Here is a 12,982-nt window from a genome sequence, read left to right as displayed (position 1 = left end):
GCGCATCACATAACAGTGCACCCACAAACCTGTCCCTGCAGAGCATCACATAACAGTGCACCCACAAACCTGTCCCTGCAGAGCATCACATAACAGTGCACCCACAAACCTGTCCCTGCAGAGCATCACATAACACATAACAGTGCACCCACAAACCTCTCCCTGCAGAACACTGCACCCACACACACTGACCCTGCAGAGCATCACATAACAGTGCACCCACACACCCCTCAAAACAGTGGTTTACCTCCTGCTGATCATATACACTGCACTCACTATGCTGCTGCCTCATGAAAAGCCCGGGAAACCAGCCGCCTCATAGAAAACCGAGCAGAGGAAGATAGCTCCTCCCACACATGAGGCTGGTCACATGGGCATGACATCATCAAAGGTCCTCAAGACCTACCTCTGGCAACTACATTCTAGCCTCCACCTAGCCTCCACCGAGCTGTAAGTGCTGTGTATGTGTGTCAGTGAGTGTATATATGTATCTGTGGGTATATGTATATGTCAGTGTGTGTATATATGTATCTGTGTATATATTTATATGTCAGTATGTGTATGTATCTGTGGCTATATGTGTGTGTGTGTGTGTGTGTGTGTGTGTGTGTGTGTGTGTGTGTGTATGTCTGTAGCACTGGTGTATATGTGTGTGTTTGCTCCCAAAGATGTTCTGCAGCAGCTTCTATTAATGCTGGGCTCTAATAAAAGAACCCACCATTAATATCTGCAGCATTTTCTTTTATTTCTGGTTGAGTGTTTCTTATTACAATCAGATGATTTCCCTGTGTACAGTCTATTCATGGTGTATACATCAGCACTAGTGTAATCACATTACAGCGTATATATGCGTGTATGTCAGTGGCGTATCTGTATATATGTTAATGGTGCCTCTGTGTGTGTATATGTGCGTCAATGTCTGTGCTTGGCGGGGGGGCGTACAGGATTTATGGGGCCCCATACAGTTTTTTGCTATGGGGCCCCATGAATCCTAGCTACGCCCCTGGTCCCGGAGCGTCAAAATTGCAGGCTGGTAAGATTTAGGCTGGGGAGGGCCTAAACCAATGGCTCTTCCCACCCTGGTGTTACCAGGCTGCTGTCGTTTGGTTTTTAACCCGGCTGGTTATAGAAATAGGGGGGACCCTATGCGTTTTTTTTAAATTATTTATTTATTTAAAAAAAAACGCATAGGGTCCCCCCTATTTTTATAACCAGCCGGGTTAAAAACTAAACGACAGCAGCCTGGTAACACCAGGGTGGGAAGAGCCATTGGTTTAGGCCCTCCCCAGCCTAAATCTTACCAGCTTGCTGCCGCCCCAGTCCAGGAGCGCAAATTTTGACGCTCCGGGACCACTGGCACCCGGCTCTTCCCAGTATCCCTGGTGGCATTGGGTACTGGGGTAATAATGGGGGGTTAGTGTTAGCCATTTTATACCGGCTAACACTAGGCCCCGACTTAGTAATGGATTCCGTCTATTAGACGGCTTCCACTACTAAGTCTATAAAGTAAAGAAATAAAGACAACAAACAAGTGAAAAAAAAAATTTATTCAAATAAAAACACCCCCACACCCCTCATTGACCATTTTATTAAAAAAAAAACAACAAACAACCGCTGGTCATCGACGTAGTCCACGGAATCCGACGTAATTTACAGGATACCGATATCTGAAAAACAAAAAGGGAGAAACACACAAAAAACACACAAACAGGAGCACAACACCCATCATTGTGAGCGGTGTTGTGCTCCTTACAGTATGCAGCATCTTTACAGATCGCTGCTTACAGTCTGGCCCCCAAGGGGTTAAGGGAGGATGTATTGCATCCCCCTTAACCCCTTGGGGGCCAGACTGATGTCAGACTGCATCCATCCCAGCAAGGAAGGGGTTAAGTGACCCCCCCTTCCTTGCTGGGAGGGGTGCAGTGCAGGGGAGGGGGTGGGGAGAGCTCTATACTCACCCCGATGTTGTCTCTTTGCTGGTCCGCAGCACAATGAAGTCACTGTACTGCGGACCGGCTCTTTATAGAGCGCACATATAATTCTAAATGTTTCTTCTAATAATGCTATTGTGATAACATAATTAGAAGAAACATTTGATGTTTTAATTAAAGTAAAGTGATGATTAGTACAGAATGCTCTATTGCCGGCAATATGAATTAACGGCTTACTGGAGCTTCCTGTACTAATTAATATTTAATTAATAAAACACATTTTCGTTGAAATAAAATCAGTTTCGTTGTTCAATAATTTAATTTAAACGAATCCATCATTGTGCAATTAAATATACTGTCAAAAAATAAATATATATATAAATATACATTAATTTATATATATATTTATTTTAACAGTATATTTAATTGCAAAATGATGGAATCGTTTAAATTTAATTATTGAACAATGAAAGGGACTTTATTACAACGAAAATGTTTTATTAATTCAATATATTAACCATGAGAGGCATCGGCATACTGCAGAGGATCGCAAACCCCGGTAATAGCAATTCATGTAAACTGTTTCCCTGCTTTCCCAGATGCATTCCAGAGGTGTTTGCATCACTTTCTTAAGATTTTATTTGTTATTTTTAGTTGAACCAGATTTCCAAGTAAATGACCGTATGTTTTCAGCCGTATGTCTATTTTTTCCCACGCCCGTAGTTTCATCCGCACATTTACAGCCGCATAAAAAATACAGCCGCACACATACATAGTGTGAACATAGCCTTAGTGTATTTGAGGGGACTGTATGTTAGGAAGCCCCACAAAGCACCCCATTTTAGAAACGGCACCCCCCACACTCTGCAAAATCACATCCTGAAAGTTTTTTAACCCTTTAGGAGAGTCACAGAAATAAAAGCTAAGTGTGTAAGAAATTAGAAATTTTCTGTACAGAGATTTTATTGTAATCCAATATTTTTCATAATAATAAACCCATTACCAGAGAAATGCACCCCAATATTTATTGCCCCGTTTCTGCAGTTTATAGAAATACCCCATATGTGGCCCTAATGTGCTATTTGACACAACCACAAGCCTCAGATATAAAGGAGCGCCTAGTGAATTTCAACGCCTTCGTTATATTTGGTCATTTTTTACTGTACCACTTCAGGTCCAGAGGCTCTGGTTTGCCAAAATACTAGAAATCCCCCATATGTGACCCCTTATGGGGGAAACTACTGGAAATGTAACAAGGGGTGCGGTGAGCATTTGGACCCCACAGGTGTTTCACAGATTTTCAGAACAATGTGGCGTGAAAAAAGAAAAAAAAATTTTTTACACTGAGACGTTGTTCTAGCCTTCAATTTTCCATTTTCACAAAGGGATACAAGGAAAAAATAAATGTGTAGCACAGTTTCTCCCGAGTACGGAAATACCCCACATGTGGACATAAAGTGCCAAGCGGGCGCAGGACGAGCCTCCAAAGGGAAGGAGCGCCAATTGGCTTTTGGAAGCTGGATTTCACTGCAATGGATTTCATGGGCCATTTACAGAGCCCTTGTGCTGCCAAAACACTGGAAACCCCCCACAAGTGTCCCCATTCTGGAAACTACACCCCTCAAGGAACCTAACAAGGGGTGCTGTGAGGATATGGACCCCACTGGTGACGGGCACAAATGTGGAATAATGGGGTCACTTGTGGGGGGGGGGGGCTTTCACTGGCTTGGCAACACAGGGAGTTTTTAAATGCAACATGGCCCTCGAAATCCATTCTACCCAAATCCCGCCCCAAAAAGCTAAATGGCGCTCCTTCCCATTGGAGGCTCATCTTGCGGCCGCATAGTGCCTTAAGTCCACATGTGTGGTATTTCCTTTCTCCCTTGTTAGATTCCTTGAGGGGTGCAGTTTCCAGAATGGGGTCACTTTTGGGGGTTTTTCACTATCTTGGCAACACAGGGCATTTGTAAATGCGACATGGCATTCACTATCCATTCTAGCCAAATGGCGCTCCCTCCCTGCAGAGGCTTACCCTGCACCCGCCTGGCGCTTTGTGTCCACATGTGGGGTATTTCCATACTTGGGGGAAGTTGCGCTACACATTGTGTTTTTTTATCTTTTAACCCCTTGTGAAAATGAAAAAATAAAGACTAGATCAATGATTCAGTGTAAAAATAAAAAAAAATTTTACACTAAATGTTGGTCTAGCCTTGATTTTTTTCATTTCCACAAGGGGTTAAAAGAGAAAATAAATGCAAAACGTGTAGGGTAATTTCCCCTGAGCACCAAATACCATATACCATATGTGCACAGGGCAAGCCAACAAAGGGACAGAGCGCAATTTAGAGGCTGGAATGGAGGATGGAGGCCATGTCACATTAACAAAGCTCCTGTGCTGCCAGGACAGTGGGAAACCCCCACAAGTGACCACATTTTGGAAACTACACCCTTTAAGGAATCTAACAAGGGGTGCAGTGAGCATATTAACCCCACTGGTGATGGGCATTATGTAGAACATGTGCTGTGAAGATGAAAAATACAATTTTTTTCACTTTCACAGCACTAATGTGCCCGTCACCAGGGGGCCATATCCCCGCTGCACCCCTTGTTAGATTGCTTAGGAGGTGTAGTTTCCAGAATGGGGTCACTACTGTCCTGGCCGCACAAAGGCTTTTAAATGCAACATGGCAAGTCTCTAATGGGAATGGCGGCCATGCCTATTTAGTTGGGGAAAAGGGACAATTTTAATTTATTTGGGGGTATTAGGCCAATTATTAGTTTATAAGGTTGAAAAGGACAGAAGTCCATCAAATTCAACCTGTGTTGATCCAGAGGAAGACAAAAAACCCTCGTGAGGCAGACGACAGTAGCCTCATCACAGGGAAAAATTCCTTCCCGACTCCATAATGGCAATCAGAATAATCCCTGGATCAACGTGACCCCTGAAATAGGAATAAGGGACAGAATTTAGAAAATTTAGAATTCCAAAGACGTGTGGTACGCCTTGAAGCAATCCTTTATGCAGAGGCCGGGGTGATCAGGACAGGTGTCACACTGGTAAATGGTGTCCTTCCTGATCCCCCTTTTGTGGCACACTCTGCACTTCTTTTGGGATCTCCCTTTTTTTCCAGTGTGTGGGACTTCACCTGGAAAATGCTGTCCTTGTACGATACGGGGTCCTTCATTTCCAGAAGCGCTGGGGCCCGCTCCGTGGCTGCCGAATATCAGGGCTTTGATCACTGCTTCCTGGAATTCAAGGAATTTTCCCGGGTGGCCGGCATATCGGTACAGCACAAAAGCGTTGTACATCGCTGTCTGTACCAGATAGACGGCCACCTTTTTATACCACCGTCTGGTTTTTCTCATGGCGTTATATGGTTTGAGGACTTGATCTGAGAGATAAACTCCTCCCATATACTGATTGTACTCTAGAACACAATCAGGTTTGTTCGCCACGTACAGGGACAGGGGTGGTGCTATTCCCGTGAATTGTGCTCAAAATAAGGACATCACGTTTGTCCTTATATTTGACCAACAACATATTTTCACAGGCATAGGCCTTGCTCTCCCCCCTTTGCATCAGTTGTCTAAAAGGGTGACTTGGGAGGCCTCTTTGGTTTTTTCGGATCGTGCCGCAAGCTACAGTAGCTCGGGCAGCGAGTGACCGAAACAGGATGCTGGTATAAAAGTTATCAACGTACAGGTGATAACCTTTATCCAGCAGTGGGAAGATCAGTTCCCAAATAATCTTCCCACTAACTCCGAGGATGGGGGGGCATTTTGGGGGCTGGATTTGGGTGTCCCTACCCCAGTGACGCCGCAATAATGAGGCGACCTGAGTCGTCTGCCTCAGGCGGCGCCACCAGCTGTCATCATGGGGGCGGCATATGGCTGATTATAATATGGGCGGTTTGGGCGGCCGCCTGGGGCCCGAGGCTCCGGGGGGCCCATGCCCCACCGCCCACATTATAATCTGCCACTGATTAGCTGCATTCCCGGAATGCATGTACCGGAGTCCTCCCGCACCTGGGCAGTATCTGTAATTAGATGCTGGGAGCGGGGGAGACTGTATTCATAAGCACCGTACTGTACTGAATCAGCCGCGCGGTGCTGTTACTACAGCGCGGCACTTATGAATACAGTCTCCCCCGCTCTCAGCATCTAATTACAGATGCTGTCCGGGCGCGGGGGTTAGCCTTAGTCCCCCGGGTGATGTGCGGCTGCCGAAGGTGTCCCATCCTATCCCCGGCAGTGCGTGCATCAGAGAGCTCCCCATGCGCCGGAAGTCAAAGCCACAGGCGCACGCGGAGCTCTCTGCGCATCAGCCGGGGACCAGACCAGAGAGGCTCGACGGGGGGAACGGATGGCAGGTGCTGTTTTTTGTTTTTGTTTTATCTGCTGTGCAGAGGGGGCGGAAGAGGGGGACCATCTATAAGGGAGGGGAAAGAGGTGGACCATCTATAAGAAGGGGGAAAGGGGGACCACCTATAAGGGAGGGGGGGAGAGGGGGACCATCTATAAGGGGGTGGGGAGAGGGGGATCATCTATAAGGGAGGGGGGAGAGGGGGGCCATCTATAAGGGAGGGGGAGAGGGGGACCATCTATAGGGGGGGAGGGGGACCATCTATAAGGGAGGGGAAAGAGGGGGACCATCTATAAGGGGGGGAGAGGGGGACCATCTATAAGGGAGGGGGGAGAGGGGGACCATCTATAAGGGAGGGAGGAGAGGGGGACCATCTATAAGGGGGGCAGAGGGGGACCATCTATAAGGGAGGGGAAAGAGGGGGACCATCTATAAGGGGGGGAGAGGGGGACCATCTATAAGGGAGGGGGAGAGGGGACCATCTATAAGGGAGGGGGGAGAGGGGGACCATCTATAAGGGAGGGGGGAGAGGGGGACCATCTATAAGGGAGGGGGGAGATGGGGACCATCTATAAGGGTGGGGGGGGATGGGGACCATCTATAAGGGAGGGGGGAGAGGGGGGCCATCTATAAGGGAGGGGGTAGAGGGGGACCATCTATAAGGGGGGGAGAGGGGGACCATCTATAAGGGAGGGGAAAGAGGGGGACCATCTATAAGGGGGGGAGAGGGGGACCATCTATAAGGGAGGGGGGAGAGGGGAACCATCTATAAGGGAGGGGGGAGAGGGGACCATCTATAAGGGAGGGGGGAGAGGGGACCATCTATAAGGGAGGGGGGAGATGGGAACCATCTATAAGGGAGGGGGGGAGAGGGGGACCATCTATAAGGCAGGGGGGAGAGGGGACATCTATAAGGGAGGGGGGGGAGATTGGGACCATCTATAAGGGAGGGGGGAGATGGGGACCATCTATAAGGGAGGGGGGAGAGGGGGACCATCTATAATGGAGTGGGGAGAGGGGGACCATCTATAAGGGGGGGAGAGGGGGACCATCTATAAGGGAGAGGAGAGGGGGACCATCTATAAGGGAGGGGGAGAGGGGACCATCTATAAGGGGGAGAGGGAAGAGGGGGACCATCTATAAGGGAAGGGGGAGAGGGGGACCATCTATAAGGGAGGGGGGAGAGGGGGACCATCTATAAGGGAGGGGGGAAAGGGGGACCATCTATAAGGGGGAGAGGGAAGAGGGGGACCATCTATAAGGTAGGGGGGAGAGGGGGACCATCTATAAGGGAGGGGGGAGATGGGGACCATCTATAAGGGAGGGGGGAGAGGGGGACCATCTATAAGGGAGGGGGGAGAGGGGGACCATCTATAAGGGAGGGGGAGAGGGGGACCATCTATAAGGGGGGGGAGAGGGGGACCATCTATAAGGGAGGGGGGAGAGGGGGACCATCTATAAGGGAGGGGGACAGGGGGACCATCTTTAAGGGAGGGGGGAAAGGGGGACCATCTGTAAGGGGGAGAGGGAAGAGGGGGACCATCTATAAGGGAAGGGGGAGAGGGGGACCATCTATTAGGGAGGGGGGAGAGGGGGACCATCTATAAGGGAGGGGGGAGAGGGGGACCATCTATAAGGGAGGGGGGAGAGGGGGACCATCTATTAGGGAAGGGGAGATGGGCACCATCTATAAGGGAGGGGGGAGATGGGAACCATCTATAAGGGAGGGGGGGAGAGGGGGACCATCTATAAGGCAGGGGGGAGAGGGGACATCTATAAGGGAGGGGGGGGAGATTGGGACCATCTATAAGGGAGGGGGGAGATGGGGACCATCTATAAGGGAGGGGGGAGAGGGGGACCATCTATAAGGGAGGGGGGAGAGGGGGACCATCTATAAGGGGGGGAGAGGGGGACCATCTATAAGGGAGAGGAGAGGGGGACCATCTATAAGGGAGGGGGAGAGGGGACCATCTATAAGGGGGAGAGGGAAGAGGGGGACCATCTATAAGGGAAGGGGGAGAGGGGGACCATCTATAAGGGAGGGGGGAGAGGGGGACCATCTATAAGGGAGGGGGGAAAGGGGGACCATCTATAAGGGGGAGAGGGAAGAGGGGGACCATCTATAAGGTAGGGGGGAGAGGGGGACCATCTATAAGGGAGGGGGGAGATGGGGACCATCTATAAGGGAGGGGGGAGAGGGGGACCATCTATAAGGGAGGGGGGAGAGGAAGACCATCTATAAGGGAGGGGGAGAGGGGGACCATCTATAAGGGGGGGGAGAGGGGGACCATCTATAAGGGAGGGGGGAGAGGGGGACCATCTATAAGGGAGGGGGAGAGGGGGACCATCTTTAAGGGAGGGGGGAAAGGGGGACCATCTGTAAGGGGGAGAGGGAAGAGGGGGACCATCTATAAGGGAAGGGGGAGAGGGGGACCATCTATTAGGGAGGGGGGAGAGGGGGACCATCTATAAGGGAGGGGGGAGAGGGGGACCATCTATAAGGGAGGGGGAGAGGGGGACCATCTATTAGGGAAGGGGAGATGGGCACCATCTATAAGGGAGGGGGGAGAGGGGGACCATCTATAAGGGAGGGGGGAGAGGGGGACCATCTATAAGGGAGGGGGGAGAGGGGGACCATCTATAAAGGAGGGGGAAAGGGGGACCATCTATAAGGGAGGGGGGAGAGGGGGACCATCTATGGGGGGGAGAGGGGGACCATCTGTAAGGGAGAGGGGACCATCTATAAGGGGGGGGGAGAGGGGGACCATCTATAAGGGGGGAAGAGGGGGACCATCTCCTAAAATATCAGCACCCTCTTCTCCTGACATCCTCTGTGCTGCTGGTACCTCTCCTATAGGATTAGCACCCTCCTCTCCTGACCTCCTCTGTGCTGCTGTGACCTCCCCTATAAGATCAGCACCCTCCTCTCCTGACCTCCTCTGTGCTGCTGTGACCTCCCCTATAACATCAGCCCCCTCCTCTCCGGACATCTTCTGTGCAGCAAGGGACCAAACATTATGTTTACTGGGGACAGCATTGGGGGGGGGGGGGCAGTATTGGATTATAATGTGGGCAGATTGACGGGGGGGGGGCGTCATCCTATAGTTCGCCTCGGGCAGCAGAGAGGCTAGAATCACCCCTGCCCTACCCTCATATACTCCAAAGCTGTAAGTGTACCCTGAGGTACTCTCACAGAGTTTGTATAGTTTCACGCCATACCGCGATCTTTTATTGTGAAGGTACTGGTGGAAATGGAGTCTTCCTTTGAAGCTCAGGAGGGACTCATCTACTGAAATGTATTTCTCTGGGATATACATCTCAGTAAATTTGGCTGAGAAATGCTCTATGACCGGCCGTACTTTGTACAGTCGGTCATACAAGGGATAATCTCGTGGGGGGCAACTTGCATTGTCGTTATAATGCAAGAATTTTAGGAGGGCTTTGAATCGAAACTGTCCCATAGCCATACTGTAAAGTGGGGTATTATACATAATATCCCCACTCCAGTATTGCCGAATTGTAGTTATTTTTTACTAGGCCCATGTGCAGCAGGAGCCCCCAAAATGTTGTCATTTCGGCTGCATCAGTAGAGGTCCACGTCATGGGCCTAGCAAAAGAAGAGGAGGGGTTCTGAGCTATAAATTGGTGCGTGTACAAGTTTGTTTGCGCCACCATCAAATTTACAAGGTCACCAGAGAAATAGAGCTTGAAAAAGTCTATTTCTCTGAGACCTGTGGGGTTAATTTGGATTCCCGCCATTGCCATAAAGCCAAGAATCCGGGGCTGATCATTTTGGGGGTCTGGGGTCCAGATGGGTTCACCTATCTGGGGGGAGGGGGGTGGTATGGGGTCACCTGTCTGGGGGGCAGGGGGCAGGATGGGGTCACCTGTCTGGGGTGCAGGGTGCAAGATGGGGTCACCTGTCTGGGGGGCAGGGGGTGGGATGGGATGACGTGTCTGGGGAGCAGGGGGCGGGATGGGACGGCGTGTCTGGGGGGCAGCCCGAGGCATCCTCCTTGGACGCTTAGGTCGATAGTCATCATCACTGGATGATGATGTTGATAATGATGATGAGGATGAATGGAGGAAAGAAGGATCCCCCCATTCATCCTCACTGGCTGTTTCAGTGTCGGAGGCAATAAGGGCGTATGCCTCCTCCACCGAAAACACTCTCTGTGACTGGGGGGGAAAAAAACCTACGCCAAAAAAGGAGTTGCTGATAAATGCCGCACTTATGTGCAGTACTTATCAGCAGACAGTGGCGGTAGGATATAGAAAAAAAAGGGGGGGAAGGGGGGAGAAAAAACCCTACGCCAAAAAACAGGAGTTGCTGATCAGCGGTGCACTTACATGCGATGCTGATCAGCACTTAACGGCGAAAGGGCGCTAGAAAAAAAAAAGACTCTTCACCCCAAAGCCACTAATTGGTGTATTATATACACTAATCAGCCGCTAGGGGGCAGTACAAGTACCTGGCCGAAGACTGCTGAAGTTTGATGCGGAGCCGACGGGAGCGGAACGCAGCCGACGAAGATAGAAGAGGACACCGGGGACTGCAGATCTTCCGTCCGGACTCCGGGATCCGGTGATTATGGTGCTCACACACCACACACACCTTCTCTGCACACCTCAGCTAACTGACTAAGGTGTGCAGAGAAAAGTAATAATATTTATTTCTACTCAGATCGCCGCCATTGTGGCGGCCGGGAAATCTGTTTTGCAAGAGTGGCTCTCCCCAACCCCTCCATCCCTACGTCTTTTTCTACAGAAATTAACCTCTTTTTCTTTAGAATGGATTGGGTGGAAGCTGCCTTACATAAAGAATCTAAGGTCAAAAGCTTTTTTTCTCCTCTGGGATTCCTTTATCCAAATTATGCCCGCTAGAATACAACAAAAATTACGGACCACGTTCCAACACACCTCTTGGTACTTGGAACAGTCTCTGTTGTCCAATCCTCCTATTTAACATGAGCTGATTGTTGCCCAACTACTCCTACTCTTTATCCCCCTCCTTTTGTCCTCACTCCCCTGGAGGGTGGCTCGTGCCCTGGTTATTGCTCCCGCACTGCTTTGCCTGCATTTCATTGACTTTCTGTTTTTGTTTAGTTGTTAGTTCATAATGGTTACTGTTTGCCTCCCTAGAGGTGGCAGAGACACAGTCACAGCAAACTATCTTAAATTGCCGTGTTTACTATGACTCTTCATATTTTACTCATTGTACGAAGACTGGTTCATGTATTTCACATTGTAACTTTACTGTTACGTAACTGTGTACTGTATGTCTATGTTCACACTGCGTATATTTACGGCCGTATATTTTTTCAGTCCGTACCTGTACGGCTGCTCATCAGTCCGTAGTTTGCATGCACTTACGGTCGAATCGTAAGAGCACGTCCGTACTGTCATGTGGATTTCCGGCTTGGTTCGATCCTGCGTCAAGCACGTAATTTATTCAGCAATCAGCCCCCGACCCAAATAAGCACACCCACATCCCTATAAAAAGTACGCCCACACGCGAAGTGAACCCATCTGCTTTTGTTTGTTGCCAAAACATGGCGGACGCTGAAAATCGCCATCCACTGCCTCATGGCCCAAGAATGCGTTTGCTAAAAACACGTGCCCCTTGTCCTTGGTGTTATGTGGAACATACGCCATCGTTACAAACTCATGTGTGTAAGTGTTATTTTCAAAATGCTTTATATTTTTTAAAAATTCGTGAAGCTTTGTAGACATGTTCTTAAAATCTAGTAAAAACATTTATTATTGGAATATTTTCACCTTGTATTCATGTATGTTTTCTGTCAGCTCCCTTAGGGTACGTTCACACTTACCAGATCCGCAGATGCTTTTCCGCAACGGATCCGCATCAAATCTGCGCCATCAAATCGGCTGCAGATCTGATGCAGATCCTGTAGGTGTGAACGCACCCTTTAAAGTACTGTTTAAAGTAAAAGCTCCTTAAATGCAAATATTGAATACCTTTGTGAGTAATTTACATGTGTTTCAATTAATGTTTTTTTTGTTTATGTTAGAAGAGGATACAAAACATACAGCGGCGGCGTCAGGTTGGGCGGCGCTATTGGGTGCACCCAATAAACACCCAGAGAGAGACCCGTGGCCACATTGGTTGCCTCTACGAGGAGCTGCGTCGGTATGTAATATATTTTTTGTTTTTATGTTTTACTTAGCTCTTTAATAATCTGATCTTTTTAGATAATGCCATTAATGTTATTTTTTGCCTTATAATTTTATTTCATTTTCTGCCTTAGTTTCCCTCTCACACCTTCCTATGATCTTTGTGTTTGTGTTTTTGCCTTACATTAACCCCTTAGGGACCAAGCCTATTTGGGCCTTAATGACCAGGCTCATTTTTCAAAATCTGACCTGTCTCACTTTATGCGCTTATAGCTCAGTGATGCTTTAACGTATGCTAGTGATTCTGAGACTGTTTTTTCCTAACATATGGTACTTTATGTTAGTGGCAAAATTTGGTCACTGTCTTGTGTTTTTTTTTGTGAAAAACATCAAAATATCATGAAAAATTAAAAAAATTTGCACTTTACGAACTTTGAAATTCTTTGCTTCTAGAAAAAGAAAGTCACATGACAATAATTAGTTAGAAAGTCACATTATGAATATGTCCTCTTTATTCTGGCTTCATTTCGTAAACATATTTCACTTTTTTAGG

General features: G+C 48.6%; 1 protein-coding gene across 3 annotated transcripts in view; it reads left to right on the top strand.

Annotated features, from left to right (window-relative positions):
- Positions 1–380: 380 nt before the first annotated feature.
- The window catches only part of LOC138796906 (uncharacterized), a 48,503-nt gene continuing 35,901 nt past the window's right edge, over positions 381–12,982 (top strand). For all 3 annotated transcript variants that reach the window (XR_011363846.1, XR_011363847.1, XM_069976638.1), the window contains exons 1-2: positions 381–450; positions 12,327–12,445. The gene's annotated coding sequence lies outside the window, so the exon portion shown is untranslated. The remainder of the gene's footprint in view (positions 451–12,326; positions 12,446–12,982) is intronic.

This window comes from Dendropsophus ebraccatus, chromosome 7, assembly GCF_027789765.1.
Source record: "Dendropsophus ebraccatus isolate aDenEbr1 chromosome 7, aDenEbr1.pat, whole genome shotgun sequence".
In the NCBI taxonomy this organism is placed as follows: domain Eukaryota; kingdom Metazoa; phylum Chordata; class Amphibia; order Anura; family Hylidae; genus Dendropsophus; species Dendropsophus ebraccatus.
Note: the sequence above shows the minus strand (reverse complement) of the source record. Positions and strands in the feature narration are given on the sequence as shown.